The following is a 20,853-nucleotide window of genomic DNA, read 5'->3' as shown; positions in this document are numbered from 1 at the left end:
TATCCACAACAGGTAATGTCCAAACTTAAACTCAAGTCATTGTCGCCTTCTCTCTCTAGTTGTCACTACATGTCTTATCCCAAAGCACACAGACTCCTCTGTCACCCCTCACCCAAACTTCCTGACTCTGGGACTCTGAAGGGGGAAAATTTGTAGAGTGGGAATGGCAATGCCCTTTGTGATAATTAAATAAATTTCTGTGTGTAACAAACACTATCTGGACCAGAGATGTGGCTCAGTTAAGAGAGGACTTGGCTAGCATGCACAATACCCTGGCTTCCATCCCCAGCACCAAAAAACCAGATGAGGGAATACACACCTGTTATCCCAGGAGTTGGGGGGGTAGGAGCAGGAAGAGCAGACATTCAGGCTCATCCCTGACTACATAAGCTACACAAGACTCTGTCGCAAACAAACGAACAAACAAATTAATTAATAGAACAGAGTCTGGGCTAGAGAGTATAATCAGGGCACAACTCATGTCCTGCATGCACAAGGCATTGAGTTCATTTTCCAGTACTGCAAGCAAACAAATACGTAAGCAAAATCGCTCAGTGCCTGGAACATACCGCACACTCACTAGACTGCCATGGTTGCTGTTTGATATATAAAGGTAGCTATTTTTAATTTTTAGAAAAGCACAATTTCCCTCGTCCTGGGCCAGAGCTGCCGTGGCTGTGAGGTTGCTAAAGATCTCTGCACCAGCTCTTCCTTCTGGCCAGTGTACACTTCCTCGTCTTCGTTCTTTGACCAATCTCTGCTTGTCCCTCAAGACGCAATCTAAGTGTCTCTTGTCTTGAACCCTCCAAGGGTAGGTACCTTGTGTTCACCTCCATCAGAGCTCTTGCCTATAAGAATTAAGACTCTTCTTTCCCTCTGGACTCTATCCCCTTAGAGCTTGGTGTGCAGCTCACCATAGTAGCAAAAGCTCTTCCATCGCCCTTGAGTGTGCAGGTGCCTGACACAGGATGCACAAAAATGCCTACTTGAAGATGAGTATCTTAGTCTGTTTTCTGTTGATGTAAGAAAATGCTACCACCTGGAGAATTTCTTTTTAAAGAGGTGTATTTTGTATAGTTAGGGAAGCTGGGAAGTCCAAGGTCAAGGGACCCAGACTGTTGAGCACACTGATGCCAGGACAGTGCAAGGCATCACATAGGAAGACAAAAAAGAAGTCAGAAAGCTCTCACTTTATAACAAAGCCACTCCTGAGATAACCCATTTCCTCCTAATCCATTAATCCAGGACGGATTAATCTCCTCTTACAGAGCCTGCCTGGACCCATCACTTTACCTCACAGTGGGAATTAAATTTCAACATGAGCATTGGTGGAGACATTCAAACCAAAGTAATGAATGCATGAAAGAGCTGACTGGTGTAATGGCTTCCTGTTTGGTGTCCATATCTGCCACCTTCAGTAAATTCATCCCGTTGCCTGCCGGAGATTTAGTGTCCCAGGCCTTTGTTCTACTTTAGGTCCTTGTTGTGTACCTACTATGACAGAAAAGTAGGCTGTTCACTCTGACAGTGGCCTCCTCCCTCATTCTCCCGTGCCAGTGATGCTGGGTCCCACTGTTTGGAAAGACCCACTACCTCTAGCTGTTATCTTTTTCAAGCAGTGGTTTCTGCTTGTCTCACAACCCTTTGAAGGCCTCTCAGATGTCACATGACAATGCCAGACCCCTCTCTCACCTTGTGCAGCCAACAGAGCAGTTAGTTACTTAGTTACCTTCAACCTTCTTTGCACACTTCTCTCTTGTAGAAGAGGCCCTTCATCCAGCAATGTCCTCATGGGTTTTGTTTTCACTGGCTTTTGAGTCCAAGGAGTGTGTCTTAACCATCCTTGCAAACTGCTTGGACATGGTTCTGTGTCTCCTCTCGTAAGTGCTGGAGGAGCGAAGGGAGGGTTTGCCCAACCTGAGCCTCTTGTTTCTGCTGGCTTAACTTCGGATGCCAGCATGTGAGGGAACCGAGTTTAACTTTCTCTTTGACTCTTAAAGGCTCCTCCTCTGACTCTTCAGTGGTACCAGGTTATAACCACATGTTGTTAAGACCTTCGGTAAACCATTTTGATTAACTGATTGACCAGTTTCTTTCCTAACAAGTGTCCCTTAAGTCTGATGTTTAGTTACTTTGGGGTATGCACACTAATAAAACAAAACTAAGAGTCAAAGTATCTGAAATGTTAAAATGTCGATATAGAGGCACATGGATGGACTGCTCTACACATGCGCTGTCATGCCTTGCCAGTGTCCTGACAGTCTATTGACACTCAGCCTTGGAGCCTAGCATTATCTCCTCTGCAAAGAGCTACTTCCCCAAGTGACTCAAAAGCTTCTCTCCATCCAGAGGACATGTTGGATGACCTGTAATAGTGACAAGAGTGATGGCAGCCAGTGCTGGGTCCAGGAGGAACGAAGCTCACATGAAATGGAGCCACTTTCCCTAAAGAAACATGGGCCCCAGGAGTTGGGTCTTATTTACTTGTTCTGTCCCCTCTCCATCGAACCCTTAAGGAAAGATGAGCCTCGAGTAGTAGTTCTCAACTTTCCTAATGCTGCCATGCTTTAATACAATTCCAATGTTGCAGTGACCCCCTCCCCATGATAAAATTATTTTTGTTTTTTTGCTACTATTTTGAATCCTAATGCAAATATCCCTGTTTTCTGATGGTCTAAGTTGACCCCTGTTGAAAGGGTTTTTCTACCCCCAAAGGGGTCACTACCCATAGGCTGAGAACCACTTACCTAGAGAAGCTGATAGACATACCATTTGTGTCAGTGTATATGCCAAATAACACTCAGAAACAAGTTGGCAAGCCCCCCAGTTATCACAGGTTGGCAGAAAGTTTGCCAGTTCCCAGTCACTCACATGTTTCAATGTCTGTTCCATTTTCAAACTAGGAAGGCAAATGGCCTACAGAGCACATTTCCCAATGGTCTCAAGCAGAGTCCAATGAGGAAAAGGGTGAGGCGTTGTGAAAGATCACATATGTCCTTACTGGAGACAGCAAGGACATTCAGAGTACCCGGTCGTGACCAGTAAGTCACCTGCTATTATCTTTTGTGGTTGGTCATAAATCAGAACAACAGGAGAGTGTGTACGGGGTCAATGGAATAATTTTTAAAGAATTTTTTCACGCAGTTTAAAAAGTATCATGCCTACATCACAGATGGAGAACATTTGCAAGAAGGAACCCTATGAAAAGTGATGTTCCAATCCACCATCTACAAAGGACACATGAGGAGAGTCCCTCCATCATAAGCCACTGACTACAGACAGGGTGGACCAATGGGTAAAGTCCCAATAGTACAAGATACTAAAAACGGATAGAGTGGACCTGTTGCTAGAGCCCCCACATCACAAGCCATGAATCCAAATGGGTAAACTGTCACATAGGCTATGCTGCTAATATCACTGAGGCGATCTTACTGTTAAAATCAAGTTGATAGCCTCTTGGCCTTTCACATGTTTTGGTATGTGTAAACTATGCTAAAACGTTGAATTTCAACCATGTATACACCACATTTCTTGGTAAAACACTGACTTCAAGTAGTATACCCCTTTAGCATTAAGATAACTAAGCCCCCAAAGTACCATTCATTCAAAATACAGCTGGCGTGTTGCTCCCAGTTGGAGAATATTCTCTTATTTCTAATAAAGTGGTTCTTCAGCCTCAATTTTATTCATATGTACACAGTCATGTGCTGTGCAGCAGCGTCTCATAGGATTGTGATGGCGCTGAGCCTGGTGATGCTGATGTCATTATGGTGTGCAAGGCACTTTTCCTATGAGTGCTGAGATGCTGTGTAAACCAACCCGCTGCCCTGCCTCTTTTACACCACACAGCTACACACAGTATGGGGTACTTGACAAGGATGAGCGGTTTGTGGTTTTACTGTACATACTCTTATTATTTTAAAACAACGCTGCTACTCATTTATCTTGTGCACGCGTGTGTATGTGTATACATGTATGTGGGTACACACACATGCAGAGGCCAGAGGTCAACATCAGCACCCTCCTTGGTAGCTCTCCACCTTATCTTCCAAGGCAGGATCTCACCTTGAACCTGTATCATTCTTGTTCTCATGCTGACACACATGCTATTTGCTGACTGAGCCTCCACTGCCCTTACTTACTACAACACAGCACACCACGGTGTGTGAGCAGTGACCTCAGGACTTGTACTTTCTGTCACCCTTCATTGCATCATTTTCTCTCATGCCTGGTTTGGTCTCATGAACTTTCATTTATTGTGGCCCTGGGGACAGTAAGCAATACCATGTCCATACTTACATCCAATGAAGCCAAGATGGATAGTCATCTATACCACTGGGGTGTCTGCAGGTATATTCTGTGGTGTTACAACCATGAAATCACTGAGGACTCATCTCAGAACTGTCTCCATCGATATGTGGTGCATAATGGTGTGGTGGTGATCGCCTTTAAATCCAGCACCTGAAGGCAAAAACAAGTAGATCTCTGTGAGTTCAAGGCCAGCCTGGTCTACATATGGAATTTCAGGTCAGCCTGGGTTACATAATTATATCCTGTGCAAAGAGAAGGTGAGAGCAAAGAGTGAGAGCAAGAGTGCACATGAGAGGGGGGGGTGAGAGGGAGAGGGAAAGGGAGAGGGAGAGGGAGGAGAGAGGGGGGAGGAGAGAGAGAGAGAGAGAGAGAGAGAGAGAGAGAGAGGTGGTAGCAACTATAACAGGATGTACCAGCATTGCTGGTAACTGAAAGGAAACCCATGGGGCTTCCCTGTGTCAGGATAGTTTTGGAATGGTGATGACACCTAGTGGAACTTTTGACAGATGAAGAACTGGAAAAGAGAGCAGTATTTCACACAAGGGGAAACAGCCCTGTAAAGTTTCAGGGCTGGAGAGATGGCTCTGTGGTTAAGAGTACGTAGTGCTCCTGCCCAAGACTGTGATTTGGTTCTCAGCACCTATGACTGTGGCTCACAACCACCTGTGGCTTCAGTTGCAGGGGATCTGACACTGACTTCTGACCTCTGTAGAAACCTGCATGCACATGGTGCACACATTCATGCAGGCACACACACATATATATTCACGGAAAGAAATGATAAAACCTTCTTTTAAAAAAAGACAGGGCTTCTCTGTGTAGCTAAAACTCACTCTATAGACCAGGCTGGCCTCAAATGGAGAGATCTGCTTGCCTCTGCCTCCCAAATGTTGGGATAAGGTGTGCGCCACCACTGCCTGGCTAAAATGTTGCTTTCACTTCACTTTCACATGTCCTGTGCCAGGTGAGCACCATGCACTGTTCCAAGAACTGGGATAAGACCATGAATGGATGAATGCAAAAGCAAGTGACGGCCAGAAACAAGAGACCTGTGTCACAATTCCTTCTCATCCTCTCTTCTTCTGTCTTAGCTTCTCCTTCCTTTTTTCTCTTTAACACATACCATGACTTTTATTAGGTAACTTCTCTTTCATTGATCCCCATCGTCATTAGAAGCAAAATTGTAGGGCCAATGAGATGGCTTGGCAAGTTGAGGCACGTGCTGCCAAGCCTGATGATCTGAGTTCAAGCCTCAGGATCGACAAATGGGAGGAGAGAAGCAACTTGTCCTCTGACCTCACATGTGTGCTGTGGCATACACACAGACACACACAGTCATAAGGCAGTGTTTTCTGAGCAGAGCTCATATGAACATAGAAACTGAAGCAGCAAGCACAGGGTCCCCAGTGAGCTGCACCAGGTCCTCTGTGTATATATTGGTGGTTTTATGAGATTCCTGAGTGTGTCAACAGTGGGTACTTGTTTCTTGTGCTTCTCTTGGGCTCTTTTCCTTCTGTTTGTCTGTCTTGTCCAACTCCAACATGATGGGTTTTGTTTTATCTTTTTGTGTTTTACTTTGTCGTATTTTATTATTATCCCTTAGAAGCCTGTTTGGTTTCTAATGAGAGACAGAGAGGGGGATGATTTGGATGGGGGGGGGGTGTGGGGAGGAACTGGGAGGAGTAGAGAGAGGGAAAACCATAATCAGGATACATATGTGAGAAAAAATTTCAATTTAGAGCAATATAACATGACTGTGTGTAGATCCCTAAATACATCTTTTTTTTAAAAAATATTTATTTATTTGTTTTATTTATATATATATATAAGTACACTGTCGCTGTCTTTAGACAGACCAGAAGAGGGCATCAGATGCCCATTTCAGAACCACCATGAGGTTGCTGGGAATTGAACTCAGGACCTTTGGATGAGCAGTCAGTGCTCTTAACTGCTGAGCCATCTCTCTAACCCTCTGGGTCCCTAAATAAAAGCAGAGTATCTTGCCTATGGTATCTTGTTTGGGTTATATACAAAAGGTCACTGCAACTGAACTGTGTGCAAAAAAAAAACAGTTGGGCTATTTTTGAAAATATTTTCCTTTGGTAATGCTGGAAATATTTAAATGTGGGCAGGCAGTACAAATAACAAAGATACATCTAATTAGGTAATATTTTGATTTCGATATTGATTTGGCTTTAACTTGGTACGGTTTTATAGATAAGAGTTTTGCAGGAGGGTAAAAACTACATCTTTGCATAAACAGTAGTCATTTCTTTCTTCAAAAATAAATTTCAAGTGGTGTTTAGTGGATCTGCCATTTCCTCTTGCTTGTTTTTATGGTACTGGGATGGAACTCACTTAGAGCCTCCCTCATATTAGGCAGGCAAGCGTTCTACCACTGAGCTATACCGCAGCCTGTAGACCCCTTTGGTAAGCTAAGTGCTGTGAGAGGTCTCCAGGATGGTATGGTGTCCTTTCTCTTCCCTCATCAGTCAGACACCATGTATTCTTCCAGGACTTGATGGCTTACTGTAGCTCATAGTTCAGAACACGGAAAAGCAGGAGTGAAGTGCAGGACTCCGGATGTGGCTGAGGGAAAACCCAGCCTAACACGATCCCTGTGTTCTCTTTCCAGCAATGAAGAAAAGGGGGGAGGGGACTGGAAAATGTCCAAATGATGCTTAATCCTCATTACTTCTGGTGTTTATTTGTATCCAGTAATCATAAACATGTAACTGTATTATAAAGTACACTTTAGTGCCTGTGTGGACTAACTTCTTCTTGTTGCTGTGACAAAAGTATTTGACCATAGCATCTTAAGGAACGAAAGGTTTACTTTTGGCTCATGGTTTAAGATTCCTTCAAGGTGGGGAAAGCCCAGCAGCAGGAGCTGACTGGTCACATTGCATCTGAAGGCTGGAAGCAGAGAGATGAAGGCTGGGGTTCAACTCTCTTTGTCTGTTTTACTCAGACCCGAACCCAACTTAGGGGATCACAGTACCCGCATTCACAGTACGTCTTCGCTCTTCCGTTTAAACTCTGCTGGAAACACTCTAATAGACCCATCCAAAATGTGTTTCCACGGTGATCCTGAATCCAGTCAAGTTGACAATGAACACCAGCTGTCACACAGATGAGCAGTGTGGAGACTGTCCCCACTGTGTCATACTCTTAAGGAATTGCGGCTGTCCTTTTAGCATGCAAATGCCACTTTCCCAACAGAACCCATCTACAAAGACAACTCAGAGGGATCTTTAGCAGGCAGACACTGGATTATTCCACTGTTTCTGAAGTGCCACATCTAAAAATCTGGTCACTGGGACTATGTTCTTCTGGGCAGTGATGGTGACGTTACCCCAGGTCATGTCCAGACAAGCAGGACACTCGGCCATTCTTCAGGATGCAGTGTTTGGCACGACAATATGTGCTGAGTTGCATGGATGCTGTGCCAGCCATGGAGGATGATCCTGTCCCCTTGGAGTTAGAGGTTGATGAGGGGCTTGCTCTACCCGTGCAAATTGGTCATTACAAACTATGACAACTGTCATGAAGAGTTCAACTGAGATGGTGTGGCATACATAGGTGACACTTAGGATAGGATGGTCAGTGTGGCCTCAGAAAGGAGGCATTATGCAAAGATGGGGAGCTTACAACAGGAGCTGTTCAGCCTCCTACAGAGACCCTTTAATTTTGCTGTGAACCGAAGAATGGCAGCATCCTGTTGTAGACCTAAAATCTCAGAGGTTGGTGTCAAGGTTGTGGGTCTGTTTGTTCCTAAAAGCCAGACACAGTTGTGAGAGTGTGCGAAAGGGAAACGTAGAATCTGGAGGCTGCATGAAGGCTGGCTTAAGACTCTAGGCTGTTGCTGGCAAAATGCTGGCCATGAAATAGCAAGTTGAACTAGACTCTCCTCTTAATGAGTAAGTTTTGAGGAAAATTTGAAATGAAGACTTGGTTCTCCTGTTTCTGCATGCAAATAAGCATATATTAATAGCATTTTAACAAAAAAAAATAAAGTGGGGATTAGGAAATAACTTAGTCAAGCACTTGCTAACCAGTACAGTGACCTAAGTTCTGATCTCCAGCACCCAGGTAAAAAGACAGATGTATGCTGTGGCATGCTGTGATGTGCTGTATTCTAATGCTGTGAAAGCAGAGACAGGAGGATTCCCAGAGGTCACTGGCCAACTCTTCTAGCCAACACACTGATCTCTAGGTTCAGCGGACCCTGTTTCAAAAACACAGGTGGAGGCCAGGCATGGAGACGCACACCTTTGATCCCAGCACTTGAGGCAGAGGCACACGAACCTCTTTATCTTGGAAGCCAGCCTAGGCTCCACACTAAGTCCCAGGTCTGCCAGAGCTCCGTAGTGAAAGATTTGGTTCCCAGCACCCACATGGTGGCTCACAACCATCTGTAACTCTAGTTACCAGGATCCAATGTCCTCCTCTGACCTCTGCAGGCACCAGGCACACATGTGGTACAAATCAAGTCATTCAGGCAGGATACTCATGCACATAAAATAAATCAGAACACAAACGACAGAGGGTGACAAGACATTAGCCTTTAGCCACTACACATATACACTCACACATATGAACATGAACACATACAATTTTTTCTTTTTTGGTTTTTTCAAGACAGGGTTTCTCTGTGTAGCCCTGGCTGTCCTGGAACTCACTTTGTAGACCAGACTGGCCTTGAACTCAGAACTCTGTCTGCCTCTGCCTCCCAAGTGCTGGGATTAAAGGCGTGCGCCACCACCGCCCAGCCAAATAATTTTTTTAAAGCGAAAGTTTTAAAGCGAACAAGTAGAATGGATGACTGAGTTGTAACTTAGGGTAAAGCACATACCAAGGCCTGAATCTGAGCACTGGCACCCTACCCTCCCACCCCTGCCCAAAAGGGGATAATGCTGCAGCCTGATCAGAATGAGAAAGGGAGAGCCAGATACCCGACAGAATCATGCCAACCACCTGTGTTCTTATCACTTCAATCTGTTCACCCTGCATTCAAAGAAAGGCTTCAGCACTTGAGTTAAGCCACACACACACACACACACATACACACACCCCACTCACACAGACACCTACATACCATACACACATACACATACCACACATACACATACATTATACCCCACACACATGCACACCCCACACACACAAATCACACACACACACACACACACAAACATACACACAAACACACCACACACACTCTCTCTCTTCTGTGTTTGGGTCAGTGCTGGCTTTTTGCCGCCAAGGCCATTTTGAGGACTTGGCTTCTTCACTACAGTGTCTGTGTCTTTTTGCTTCTTTACTATTCCCAGGAGTTTGCCTTTTCTGTGAATCCCCTTCTAACAGGATGTCATGGTTTATTTCTTCCCTGCCCTTTGCCCAAATGGCTGGCCGAGTGGATGACCTTTGTGGACTACAGTCCTTTGTGCAGGGTTCCGGTTTCTCTGCTATCTTGGGAACTCCCGCTGTTTGACTGGGAAGTATATATTCACAAACCCTGAGCCAGTAATTCCTCTAGAGGCCGGCTGTGCAGTGAGAGCCTTTTTCTACTCTTAAACGTATTTTTCCAGTCTCACTTAGCAGCACCTCTTGTTTCTCATACTGCTAATCATCTCTGTTGTGGATCGTTCTCTATGAAGCTAGTTATTATGAAAGCCAAGCCGGCCCGCAAATGTCTCCAAGGAAGTCTTCTGGTCACAGGGGGTGTGCTCTCCCGGGGAACTGTGGCACCCCAAACCTATCCTGTTCCTCTCTCTCATGTCCCAGAACAAGATAAGCAAGTCCGTGCTACCGTGCGCTCCCGGGTCCTCTGTGCTTATGCTTACCAGTCTTACCAGTAGATGCTGGTGGGACAGTAGAAAGGCGTGAGCCAGAAGCTGGAGCGAGTTCTCTTGGAGGGCTTTCCTACTTAGTTGTATAGCATGAGAGAGTCACAGTGTCCCCTCAGACCCGATTCTTTGTCTGTATACTGGGGCTCAAACTGCCATTATGCCCAGCTATCCCGCTGTTCTGAAGAAACTCGGGGGCGGGGGAGACGACGGTGAGTAAAACTTGTGAAGGAGCAGCTGGTTTTTGCTGCCCCATCTCTGTGCCGGGATAGAACCAAAGTCTTGTAATGTTACTGAGCTGCAGCCATGTTGTTTGGAGAAGGTATCTGTGGCATTCAGATGACTGGCTGAAGCCATCTCTCAGATCCCTTCCACTCTGAGTCTATGAAGCTTGACTTTGGGGTTTTACTTTGTTCCAGTTCTTGGCAAGAGCTGGGAATTGGGGTGGAGCCCCTGAGTGCCCTATCAGCATAAGCACAGAGGACCCGGGAGTGCAAGGTAGCATGGACTTGCTTATCTTGTTCTGGGACATGAAAGAGAGGAACAGGATAGGTTTGGGGTGCCACAGTTCCCTTGGAGAGCACACCCCCTGTGACCAGAAGACTTCCCAATAGTACCTGCCTCTTAAAGGCTCCCCAGATCTCTGTAGTGTTGCAGACTGTGGACCAAGGCTTTAACCACCAGACCTTCAAAGAATACATCCGCACTGAAGCAGATGGAGTCTATGACGTTGATCCAGGCTTTTTGGTCTGCAGCTTTAAGATCTACATGTCACAGGGAAATTCCTCCTCCCTTTAGAAGGTATGAATGCCACTCTTTATAGGAAGGCAAAGAGGAAAGACACTGTCAGGTCCTGTGACCTCAGGCTTGTGCTTTTTAAAATAAATTGATTGATTGATTGATTGATTGATTGATTGACCCGAGAGATTATTTAGGCATTAAGAGTACTCGCTGTTCTTTCAGAGGAGAGGATTTTGGTTCCCAGGTCCTCATGGCAGCTAACAACTGTCTATAATTGAAGTTCTGGAGGGTGTGAGGCTCCCTCTGGCCTCTGTGGGCACTGCATGCATGTGTCTACCAAATGAACATGTAGGCAGAGCACCCATATACATAAAGTAAGAATATTAATAAAAAGTAGTATGTACAACATTTTTCTGTTGATTTTTTCTCCCTTCCTCTTCCTCCTCACTCCCACATCACCGTGTGACCGTCCATGCCCACACAGTTCTCAGTGGGTATAGAAGAAGAGGCCTTGGGTGTGCTGTCAGGTACACTGTGACCTAGTTCCATTCCTTTTTCCTTTCTAATGATGCCCAAGATTACATCTCACTTTTTCCTTTCATCATATACCAGATAAGCAAGTTGGCAGGGAGGCAGCTGGTTCCCTGTGACTCAAAGTGTCCAGATGGAAATGACTATGCTTGTTGTAGTGGGCTGAGTAAGAGTGGCCCCCATAGGCTTATAGATTTGAATGCTTAGTCACCAAGGAGTGGACCTCTTTGAAAGGATTAGAAGGATTAGGGGGTGTGGCCTTGTTGGAGAAATTGGGTCAGTGAGGATGGGCTCCGAGGTTTCAAAAGCCCACAGCGGTTCCAGTGTCTCTCTATTCCTCCACCTGAGGTTCAGGATGTAGAACTTTCAGCTACTGCTCTAGGGACATGTGTGCTACCTGCCACCATGCTCCCTGTCATGATGATAATGGGCTCACCCTCTGAAACTGGAAGCCAGCTCTCATTTAAATGCTTTATTTCAAATGAGTTTCCTTGGTCACCGTGTCTCTTCACAGCAATAGAATAGTGACTAAGATAACTGTGGTTTTCCTGGAGCAAAGGCTCCAACAAGTCAGTAGGTATTGGCACGGCTTCCAGCACTGAGGGCTGTTAGAGGGGTCTGTTTGGCTGTATAAGCAAGCCATCTTTTCTCTAAGGATAATGGCTGACTCTATGTGCAAGAGCAAACTGGATTCTTGGATGGCTTTATGAAAAAGGTCTTACATTTCCTCTGGCTCATGAGAAGCAACTTTAATGATTATTATTATTTAAATTTCTTATTAATAAATTGCAATACCTCTGGATTTCACAGTTACTTTATGTTATTGGAGAAGAAATTTGTGGCCTGCAAGGATGTTGATATAAACTTGAAACTGAAAGTCTTCTCAGATTTCAGAAGAAAGGAAAGGCAACGTGTTCTATTTCTATCTACAGTCATTAAGAGGAGCATGGGAAGTCAGGGCAAGAGGGAATGTGTAGCCGGGCAGTAGTGGCGCACGCCTTTAATCCCAGCACTTGGGAGGCAGAGGCAGGCATATTTCTGAGTTTGAGGCCAGCCTGGTCTACAGAGTGAGTTCCAGGACAGCCAAAGCTATACAGAGAAACCCTGTCTGAGAGAGAGAGAGAGAGAGAGAGAGAGAGAGAGAGAGAGAGAGAGAGAGAGAGAATGTACGTTGCATGGGATACCCGAATGTTTCACAGCAGACTCATTTATGACCTGACTTCCATGTGGTTCGGGACTGGCTCTTTCTAGTAGGTTCTTCCTCCCTCCTTTGCACTCCCCAGGTCTCGTCACTAAGCATGCTTTCTGTGCCTTCTGGCCATGCTTATAAAACCTAGTAAGCCTGTGACCCTCAGTCCAGTGTGTCACAGCAGCGTCTCAGCTCACCACACCAAGAAGCAAAATGCACACACAGGCAAAGCCCTGCACCTGTCGGGAGCAGCATGCCTGCATCTGCAAAGCCCGGATTGTCTTTTCCACGGCTTATCTTGCTGACTAGCGAATGGGAAGTATAGTTATCTCGGCTCCTGCATAAGTCAAGTTTACGTGTGAGGTTTATGCACTCTTTGGATTGGGTTATAACTGTGTTAGTCGGTCAGCTTGCATCTAGACACTGATGCGGAGAGGGATGGAAGACCCCCAGTTGGATATCCCTGTGAAGTGAAATCCATGAAAAGTGGAGTGCCCGCCATTTCACCCAGCTTACTCGGGGTGGGCAAACTAGCCAGCAGGCCCGATGCTTGGCTCCTGGCCTCTTTCTACAGTCTGTGTGATGGGGTTGGCTTTTATGTTGATAGTCAAAATGATTTGGAAGAAGCCAAAACAAAAAGCATTCTGCAACGTGAAAGTTAGATAAAATTTCAGCTTTCCGTGTCCAAAAAACCCCAGTTTTGTTGGCACACGGGTGTGATCACTTGCTTGCCTGTGCCCATGGCTTCAGTAGAGTTAGGTGGGCAGTTGCTCTGATGCTGTGTTGGTCCAGAGACCAGAGTGTTTACCATCTGGCTCTTTAGAGACAATGCGTGCCTGACTCCTAGGCTTGCGTAGGTAAAGCAGCAATGATATGTGGTATTTTTGAGTCTTGGGTACCAGGCACTGGGCTGACATCAGTTAGGCAACATTTCACCTGGTTATCACGGCAATCTCTCTGTATCTCTGCCCTCTGTCTCTGCTAGAAAGTACTCTCTCTACCTGAGCCTACCATTTTAGAGACAAAGGCCAGAGAGATTAAACAATTTGACACCCCCCGCCCCCCCGCAGCTTGTCAACGTCAGAGCTGAGGTGCATACCTGTATCCATCTGATTCTGTAACCCAAATTCTTTCCCACCACAGAAACTATCCTGTCAGCTAGAGCTGTATCCATTTATCCCTACAGGTCGGAGGTAGAGAATGCAGATAAAAAGTATTTGAGATTAGATTTATTTTTATTACTTTCCTTGTTTAATGAGGATGTTTGTGCTGATCTCTCATTAAATACTTGAATCCTTTAGCAGTAGTGACCATCGCGTGTCCCAGCACGGTGCCCTCCACATTACAGACACTGAATAAGGTTCGTTAGATGAAGTTGGTAAAGAGTGGGGAAGAGGACAGGAGGTCACACACAAAACAAACAAAACAGGAGAACAAAGAACAGAGAACAGAGGGAGAAACACATCAAGGAAAGATTGAGGTACCTCTGTATTGGCCATGAGGTCCCCGTGGCATGACCCTGGGACTCACAGACCCAGCAGGACACCTCCTGATAGGTCCAAACAAACCCTTACATTCTCTCCTTCTGCTGTGCCCCAGCTGTTTGTTTGCTAGCTCCCGTGCCCTCCCCTCCTGTGGTACTGTGACCTTTTGGCCCTAGGCCCAGACACACTCTAATCTTAGAGGGCACTAGGTAAGTCAGCCTTTGCGGCAGTGTGTCCTCTCAGAAGAGGGCATGGAAACAAGCCCTGAGGGCTCCATGTGCAAAAACTATGGCGGACATCAAAAGGCATAGCTTTGATTCTGGAAGAAGACCAAAGGGAAACTGGTCTCCTCCAGTCTTTCCAGGAAGTCTGCTGGCTGGAAGAGAGAGAGATGCTGGTGCCAGGCTTTCTCTAAAAAAGAAAAAGGAAACAGCGGTGGGAACAGAAACTCTCTCCCTTCTTGAGGCTGGTCTGGCACTGAGATTCTATGTGAGGAGCCTCCAAGGTCAGGAGGAGATAGCTGAACATGTGGGAAGGAGCCGTGGAGGCTGAGGCCAGCCTGGTCCTGTCAAGTATGCAGCGAGGCCTCTTCTGTATGAGCCTGTCCACTCTCATATGTTGGTTTCAATGAAATTAAAATGAGAACAGGAAGTTATATATAATTCTTTGGATTGTCGTTGTTTACCCTGTCGTTTGACAAGATCTCCCTACACATCCCAGGCCAGGCCGGTGTAGACCTCACTCTGCTCACTGGTACTCTCCATCCCTCTGCCACAGCCTCCTGAGTGCCGGGATTAGAGGTGTCTGCTACATAGCCAGCTTTAATCTAGTCTTACCTCCAATAATCAAAAGTTTGTTGAGTCTTATATAAACCCAGCTCCACAAGTACAGGTTCCTGAATAAACTCATAAATCTACTAGGGGCTTTGATAGTAACACCAGCTTATGTGCTTATGTGCTTATTACGTGCACCTTGCTTTGCTCCCTCTAGCTTGCTCAGCTGTCTTTCTTAGACAGCCTAGACCCATCAGCCTGGGGATGGCATTGCCCACAGCCAACTGGGCTCTCTTGCATCAACTAGCAGTCATGAACCACACCCAGCAGACATGCTCGTGGGCCAATCTGATGGGGACCATTTCTCAAGTGTTGGTCCCTCTTCCCAGGCATTTCAAGTTGTCAACCAAGATTAGTCGCTATCCTCTTATTATATTAATTGGAAAATGGAGGCTCAGAGGAGTACGGCTGTGTGCCATTCTGACAGGCATGATGAACTGTCATGCTGTCTGCTCTGACTTGCTCAGAATGGTCCCTTTGTTTAGTGTATTCCTGTTGTTGAGGGTACCCACCTGTTAGTTGTCAGCCTCTTGGTAAGTAGGTCCATCAGTGCCTGTGTCCAAGTACACTTTATTTAACTTAATAAAGTCCTGAAGTGCAGAAGCTGCACCGCTGTTATTTTAGACATACTAGAGAAACTGTGAAGCGCTTCATGCTAAGTAAAAGGGTAAAACGTGATTTTAAGAACAAGTCATTCACATATTCTGATTGCAGTCTATTGTTTTGGTTTTCTATTTTAATCAGTTGTCAACTTCTACCGCTCTGAATTTCTAAGTACAATTTATCACCAAAGTAAAAGTTATCACAGGTATGCATGGACTTATAGGAATATGTAACACATCTAGGGTTTAATACAACCCAGTTTCAGACATCCATGGGAACCTAGGAACTCATCCCCCAAATTAGGAGACCTGCTGTAGAGAGAATCTGATCCGTACCTTAATCAGAGCCATGACTTAATCAGTCACATGCGGACATTTATAGTAAGACTCCATGGGATTACAGGACCAAGAGGCCTGAAACCCCATCGACTGCTTCGAAAGATACTGTCCTCTAAGGACACACTAGAAGAGGCAGGCAGTGAGGACTAAGGCCCAGTCCTCAATTTATTCCCCTTAGACAAGGTGTCTATTTTATCACCCTCTTCGGCTTAAAGCTCTGAGTTATTGGGTGCTCAGTAAACTCAAGCCTGTTTCTTGCAGAAAAGCACCTTAATATCGGGAGTATCCGCTGAGACTCTGGAAACCGGATGGGCAGGAGGCAGCTGAGCTTGAGTCCTAGAAGACTGGGAAAGGGCGTCAGCTGACAGAGCACATGCGTTGTGGGATGTCAATCCAGTCACTTATAATTTAGAATGCTGTCATCAGGATGGGACACGCCCATCACTGCCACTTCCAGTAGTTTTATAAAAAGGCTGTAACAACTAAGAGGCATTGGTGGTTCAGTGGTAGAATTCTCGCCTGCCACGCGGGAGGCCCGGGTTCGATTCCCGGCCAATGCACGTCTAATTTTTTTTTTAAAAAAAGCTTTTTTAATGAAACTACCAAAACGAAACAAAACTACAGAACAAAAACAAAAATACAAACAAACAAAACAACAGCAACAAAAAGGTTTTAATGCCGTGAGGAATAAGGTTAGCCAACGAGACCTACCAAGGGAGGGAAAGGAAGAAATTCTATAAGCAAAGCCATCAGTAGAAGGAGAACGCTTGCCTGCACGTTTTAGCTGAAGCAGGGTTGGCTTTCGGAGGGGAGGGGGGAGGGGACCCATTACCATAGAAACGGGAGGCGTGGCTATGCAGAACCAGGAAGTTCCTGGGGCGGCTGCAAGCTGAGATTGTGCTGATGGCTTTTTTGGTTTGGTTTGGTTTGGTTTGGTTTGGTTTTGAATTGCTTTGGGTTTTTTCTTGTTTTTTGTTTTCTTTGTTTTTGTTTTTGGGTTTTTTTCACCATAGAGCCAAGGAAGTGGGATTGGTTGCTTAGTACAAAGGAATGCGTGCCAGGTTCTTTCTGATCTTCTCCACGGATCAGATCTCCACGCTGGTGTAAATGTACTTTATTGTGTGGACCGCATGGAAAGAATTTCCTTAAGAGAAAGAAGGGCGTACTGCCAGGCACGAGTAGCCATGCACCCAGTCACCCACCTACCCGCTCCGGCCGGCAGTCTGGGCTTGGCTGCGCCTCTGGGTGAGGTCAGCTGCCCCCACGTGGTTGTTAGGTAGGACCACGAGGCCAGCGTTAGAGCCCTTGCTTGATAGGGGGTTTTCGGAGGGGAAACCAGGAAAGGGGATAACATTTGAAATGTAAATAAAGAAAATGTCCAATGAAAAGAAAAGAAAAAAGAAAAAAAAAAAGGCTTCAGGCTTCAACCCTGCACTGCTTCAGGGATTTGCACTACTTCGAATTTGACGTTTAAAACGAGAAGTTTGATAGCCTCTGATGTGCACGTTAATGTTGCCAGGGATAAACCTTCCGTACTTGTTTCCAAACGCACATGTGCCTGTGCCTGTGCCTGTGCAAGCCAGAGGACAGCCTCAGCTGTCCTTCAGATGCCACCACCTTGGTTTTTTGAGACAGCATCTTCTTGTTGGCCTGAAACTCAGCCAAGGAGGCTAGGCTGGCTGACAGCGAAACTCAGGCCCTCTTGACTTCTTCAGCAGTGGGATAACAAATACAAGCTGTCATGACTGGTGTTTTTGGTTTTTTAAACATGTTCTTTGAGGGACCAAAGTCAGGTCCTCATGCTTGCTAGGGAAGCCCTTTACCTGTGAAACTGTGGCCTGGCCCAGCATGGATATAGCCAGGGATCCAGAGTTACCACTTAATACTAGGACATCCCATTCCAAGTGTAAGAAGGAAACATTCATCTTGGAATTATACACAGCCAACAATGGCAAAACCAGAGCACTTCGGTATCAATTGTATGTTTGCTTACTCTGCCGTATACAAAGAGAGCCAAGGTACACAGAAACTCAGAGCCCATTTCCCACCAATCATCTGTCTCTTTTCTTTTTTTATTCTGTCTCCATGTACACCTGCATACCAGAAAAGGACATCAGATCCCGTTATAGATTGTTATAAGTGCTGGGAATTGAACTCGGCATCACTGGAAGAACAGCTAGTGCTTTTAACCAATGAGCCCTCTCACCAGCCCTAAAGTTTTTAAGGGTTTTTGAAAAGATTTTATCTATTTTATGTAGAGAGTACACTATAGCTGTCTTCAGACACACCAGAAGAGGGCATTCCCATTACAGGTGGTTGTAAACCCCCATGTGGTTGCTGGGAATTGAACTCAGGACCTCTGAAAGAGTGGCCAGTGTTCTTAACTGCTGAGCCATCTCTCCAGCCCAGTTACCTGTCTTCTTAGTTGTGTTACAAACTAACATGTCCACCACTGCTCAACACAAACAAGACAAACACAGCGCTTCCCAGTGAACTTAAACTTTAGAATTGTAAGGGAAGGATGTGTGTGTGTGTGGGGGGGGTGACTCAGGTGACACTCAGACTAGCCTTCGTCAACTTTTGCTCCATGTTATCCCTTTACCCAATGCAGATATTACAGGTCAAATTGTGTCCCCTCCCCTCAAAATGCATTGAGGCCCCAACCCTTGATACCTCATTTGGAAATGGAATCTTCACATGCATAAGCCATTTCCGATGAGGCCGTACGCCGAGCAGGTCCTAATGCAATGTGACTGACTGGTTTCTCCACGGAGCAAAGAGGCATGGAGAAAATGCCATGCGGAGACAGAGACAAACAGAACGGTAGTTATGTAAGAACGTGTAACATGACTGGAGTGTTGCCTCTATAATCAGGAAGACATGAATGGGTACCAGAACTGGAAGAACGCTCCCCTGACGGCTTCCCTGGGAACCTGACCTTGTCAGCACCTTGGTTTCAGATGTCTGGCTTCTGGCACTATGAATGAGTATATTTCTCTTGTTTTAGGCCATGCCAGTCTGTGGGGCTTTGGCACTGCAGTCTCAGGGACTGACTGTTGTAAGTAAAAATAGTATAAGGGGAAACGCATGTCATCTAAATGAACCTGTGTCCTAGCTTCCACAAATTACACTCCAGGATCCTGAGATGATACATAGCTAAGACGGCCAAACCACAGGCCCCCAATTTAGGAAAAGGGAAAGATCCCTAAAGACTCAGGTAGGAAGACACACTTTTCAGTTATGAAAATAAGATGATGAAATCCACACATATTAGAGGAGCTGGCTACCAGGCTGATGCCGGGTGATGAGAGCGGGCAGCTCAGAAGCACCCACAAAAGAACGCAGCCTCAGTTCCATCGTTCAGACCAACAGAAACGCCTTTCTGTGTAGGATGTTGGACTCAAGTTTTTGTTGTCTGCTCAACATGAGTCACCATGGGAAAGGTATCATGAACTCAAAGGTCACTCCTGACAGAAATGCAGGGTTTGGGGGAAGAAAAGCAATGTTCTGTTGCATTCTGTGCTGAGCAGACTCCACCAAAACATGTCTTCAGTTGGGGTGCTCTATCTGGGTCCCCATTATTGCCATTATTGCTGGCTGGAAAGAGCTGTCCTCATCTTTGCATCCGACCCACGTGACTATGAATACTATAGTCACCCTGCCCCAGGGGTGATTTCTAGAAGGTCTTCTTTTTTCTATTGTTTATTTTTCTGTGCCTAACATGCCAGATGGCACATAGTCATTTCTGAACTGGACACATAGTTAGTGGGAATACCAACACCAGATGTGGTGGTTTGAACACGCTGTGCTCATGGGAAGTGGCACTGTTAGGAGATGTGGCCTTACTGGAAAAGTTTTAGCCTTGTTAAAGGATGTGTGTCTCTGTGGGGGTGGGCTTTGAGGCTCCTAAGCTCAAGATGCACCCAAGTGGGGAAGAGATTCAGGGTGTTCTTGGCTTCCTATGGATGAACATGCAGAACTCTCAGCTCTTCCAACGCCATGCCTGCCTGAACACTGTCAAGCTCCCGACTTGATGATAATGGACCGAACCTCTGAACCTGTAAGCCAGCTGCAGTTAAATGTTGTCCTTATAAATGTTGTCCAGCCGCAGTTAAATGTGCCTTGGTCATGGTGTCTCTTCACAGCAATAGAAATATTAAGACACCAGGTCAGTTCTGATATCAACTCTTGGTTTGAATCAATTGTTCCTTACCTTTGTCCTTCATAAGAGTTGGGCAATAATTCTCACAAGAGTTCTTTGAAAGACAAAGGCAAGAAAAATGGAGTAATGATTACCCCAGGCAGTTGCTAAGCTTTCTGGTTTCTGGTTGCCCATTTTTTGTTGGTTGTATCTATTATGTCTCTGACACACATACCTCTCTGATCAGCTGGCTTTGTTCTACTCAGAGTGGCCTGGCCTGTTTACTCTCTCTGCTCTCGTTTATCCACTAGGGGCACCATGGCACAGTTTACCTCGACTATATAGCAGCTACTCCTTCAGCTAGGCACTTGACTTTCTAAACTTCAGGCTCTACTAAACAATAGTAATACCCACTCTGCTCCAGGTCCCCACATCTGAGCATAGGAAAGAAGAAACATACCAACAGCCACTACTACCACCTGTACCTGTTGCCTGGGAGTGTCAAGAAGAAAATGCTGTGTCCAGCTAAAACATCCTCCAACAATCCAATCCCCAGCTTCCAAATAACTGTGCTCAATGCTCAGACATGCCCTAAAAACAAATATGCATTTCCCTATGGCAACCTTAGATATCCTCATTAGGTTCCAGCTGAGCTCCCAACACCCATCCTACCCAGACAGCAGTAAAGCCATGGTGACAAGAATATTTGGGATAGGGGTAGCCTATGTAAGGCTATAGCCACAGAATATGTGTTCCTGTCCAAGTAAAAGGTTGGAAATAAACTACGAGCCTTGTATTGGTCAGTCTGTTCTCACTGGCAAATAAATACCTCA

The 20,853-nt window shown here is 45.7% G+C and overlaps 1 protein-coding gene and 1 non-coding gene across 4 annotated transcripts in view; both read left to right on the top strand.

Annotated features, from left to right (window-relative positions):
* Positions 1–20,853, top strand: part of Trim2 (tripartite motif containing 2) — a 140,947-nt gene that overhangs the window by 58,017 nt on the left and 62,077 nt on the right. The gene's annotated exons all lie outside the window — the stretch shown is intronic.
* Trnag-gcc lies at positions 16,369–16,439 on the top strand. The gene has a single exon. It is a non-coding gene; the product is annotated as a tRNA-Gly (tRNA).

Source organism: Mus caroli, chromosome 3, assembly GCF_900094665.2.
Source record: "Mus caroli chromosome 3, CAROLI_EIJ_v1.1, whole genome shotgun sequence".
Taxonomy (NCBI): Eukaryota; Metazoa; Chordata; class Mammalia; order Rodentia; family Muridae; genus Mus; species Mus caroli.
The sequence above is the reverse complement of the archived record's forward strand: the minus strand, read 5'-3'. Positions and strand labels throughout refer to the sequence as shown.